A 3613-nucleotide genomic window follows, 5' to 3' on the forward strand; every position below is an offset into this window, starting at 1 on the left:
GTTATTCCATAGAAGGAGTGAGAACTCACTGGTCTCTCACCGACTTGCAGAAGCATTAAAATACATCACGGTTTCTGAGGCTCAGGGCTGGGAGCTCTTTAGGTCTGGGGTTTGTCGAAGTGGTCGGATATAAATGGGCAGCCTGTTGGAAGCCTTTACAGTTTTAAGAGTGGACAAACCCCTCCCACCCCAAGCCGCTCCACTCTCCTCCTATCAGAGCTCCTCACCTCCTCTCACCTTGTCTCCTAGAATCCACTACCTGATCCATCTCGTTTCTCCTACATCCTGCACTCCCAAAATCCCTCAAATTCTCTTCTCCCGAATGCACCTGCGAGCAACTCCATCTCCTCGTACACACACACACACACACACACACTCCTAGACATCTCAATCTTTTTCAGCGAGGATAGACTGCTCATCTGTGTCGAGGAAGGAAGGAAGGAAGGAAGGTAGGAAGGAAGCGAGGAGCAGCCAGGAGGTTTGACGCCCTGTTTCATCCAGGGCGTCAAACAGGGCGTAGCGAGCCGTCTCACCCTGAACATGTGGAGAAACCTCTGGCGGGAACGATTCCTCCTGATGAATGCAAAAACACATTAGGGGGCCGCAGCTGTCAGAGCTGGTCAGAACAATCACTTAAAGGAACAGTTGGACGTTTTCAAACACACTAATTCCCCTTCATGCAGAGAAAGACGAGAAGACTGATACCTCACGTCTGAATGAAAAACACACAACTAAGAGCCAGGAGGCGGTTTAGCGTCACAAAGCGTGAGAAGAGCATTCTGCACAGTGAAGGTCAAACATCACGGAGACAACACACACCTTCATCTTCTCGTCTGACTCTCTGAGGGAAAACAAAGAAAGGTGTTTCTCCGGCGGTTCCTTTAAGGTGACGTTTAAAGCAAAAAAAACGGCTTTGAAAACAGCTGACCAGATTGAATGATTAAAAGGTTCGAGGTTTCAGAACGGGGATGAAGGAAGCAGTGTTTTCTGCTCTGAACAGCTGACTCCAAGTGGACGAGTACCGAGTACTTTGAGCCCTGACTTCAGGCTCCCAGACACATGTTCACATGTTCTGATACAAATCTCAGATTTTACTTTAGCCTTTAACTACAAACATGTTTTGTGGAACTCGAGCCACACATGGATAAGGCAAAGAGTAAAATAAAGGCCTTTCTATTAATTAGTTGGCGTACATCCTGGAAGCTGATGGATCGATCCCAAAGGACCTGGAGGGCGCTCTCTCTCTCTCTCTCTCTCTCTCTCGCTCGCTCTCTTGCTCTCCCGTCCTCGAGTTCCAGCTTTGGGCGCGGTGCCTGCTGAGGAGAACGTCTGACCCGGTTCCACGGAGGCGGGTCAATGTCGAGAGGCATCGCGTAGGTGCAGAGAGGACACACTCCAGAGAGCAAATAAACTCAGAAGAAGAAAACAACAAGACAAAACAAAACAAAAAAAACAGGAAACTATCAAAATTCCATCCAGGCACGAACGTGACAGCTCAGAGCAGGGCCGCTGAGGCCCCTGATGATGGGCCCTTGACTCTCCGTCTGTGGAGAAAGACCCCTAATGGCTGTAGCGTCCGTACAGAAGGTTCTGCCACGACATTCACAAACCACGTGTCCACCGCTGGCCGGCGCCCGGAGGAGCCGGGACACTCACCTATTGTTCTGACGTCGGTCACGGGACGCCGCACACGCACACGCCTGCTCTGGTCCAGCGGGGCCCTCACGGGGCCCTCAGATCCACCTCACACACAACATGATGGTGAACACTCCCGCCTGGCAGTTTGACCGGGAATATCTTCTCCTGGTGAAGCACGATGCGTTTCTCATCTATTGCACATTTCCTCACGGTTACATTTCAGAATTTGAGGTTAAAACAAAGTCAGAGAAGAAAGTGAAAGCGTGATTAAAGATGGATGCTACACAGCTGAATGTAAGCAGAACTGTGGCAGTTACATTCGGATCAATCAAAAAGAAGCAATAATAATAATAATATGTGCTGGAGCAAAAGGTACAAAGTGATTGAACACATTTACATAATGCCTTCGTCTGGATGGGAGGGGCCTTGTTTACAATCTTAATCTTGGATACAAAAATCGTACACATTCTTCTAAAAAAAAAAAAATCATTTTGCAGAAGGTGCCAACTTTTGTAACAATTAAAATCTGTCTAATGCTTTGCGATAATATTTTGAGTGGGGGAATAAGGTTATTGGTAAACCTTGATCAAATATAAAACTATTCATAATAAATATATATAAAATCCGGCATTATGTAAAGCACAATAAAGATGAAGGAAGTGCCCGGGATTTGCTAAAGTTGCAGCACACAGCATGGCGGAAAAAATAAAAACCTTTTTTATTAAAAAATATATTATTATTATTATCAGTTGCCAATATAAAAAACATGTTAGCTGCACTGAGATTTAAAAATAAAAGAGTTTTTGGTCACTGACCAGCAGTGCGTTTCTCACACTGAGGCAGGACGGCTGCTGTAGTACCTCTCACCGCCCACTAGAGGGCTCTATTCTCCAATTCTAGTCAAACTTTGGCAAGGACCTGGACAGAGCTCCGCCTCTCTTTGAGGTGATGGCCAAAAAGAATAGAGAGAAGTTAAATAATTATAAAAACGTATTCAATAAATAAAATGCTGAGTATTGACTGCATCTTTACATTAATGCACCATAAAGCAGGTTTAAAGTGCATTAATTCACAAAGCAGACCCACTTCGTTCCCCGTTATTGTCCCAGTGTGATCACAGAGCAACACATCGACTAACAAATATGCTTTTTGCTAAAATAGATAACTGAGATTGAGCAGGTACTTTGTTTAATACTCTGATACTGTCCAGCAGAAACATCATGAAACCACTCACTAGAAAATGTATTTCAGCAGTCTTGAACATCAGCCATTTGAATTTTGAAAGTTAGATTTTAGCTCAGAATATTTCACATTTCACTTCTGCATTTGCAGATAATTGATTGATAAGTCTTATTGATATATTAGGATACATATAATGATATACCCAACTATAATTTGGAAGATGTGAAAACAATACACTTCTATGTTGTCTTCTGCAATATGTTATGTCAAAACCATACTGCACATTAATATATCATATTACAATGTACTTGTAACAAAGTTTCACAGATCTGTAATTTAGAGAAAATGAATCAAGTGCTTCCAGGTACAGATTTCTTTAAGTTCATAAAACTCTTTTAGGTATTTTGTTGAATACACCGTCTTACTTGTACATACAAATAAATAGTTAAATGCCAATGAAATGACATTTCTCTTTGGTTTTGTCACATTTTGGGATAAATTCTCTGCAAATATGTCCCTGGAATTCAATTATTTCGCCACACTTCCAGTACTTAAAACAAGAATATATACAAAATCACTGCAGTAAACCTAAACCTTTGTAAGTGTTTTCATAATTTGAGGTTATTAACTAACCAGTTATGAAATGGTTTTATGACTTTACTAAACTAAAAGATCTGACTGTTATTTTCAAGTTTCACAGGTTGTTTTTTCTTTTTTCTATACATTTGTTATTCCAGATAGTTATATCTGGGATTGAAAGCCTTAATATCAACAAATGTTTCTGAGGGTTTAG

Source organism: Taurulus bubalis, assembly GCF_910589615.1.
Source record: "Taurulus bubalis genome assembly, chromosome: 6".
Lineage (NCBI taxonomy): Eukaryota > Metazoa > Chordata > Actinopteri > Perciformes > Cottidae > Taurulus > Taurulus bubalis.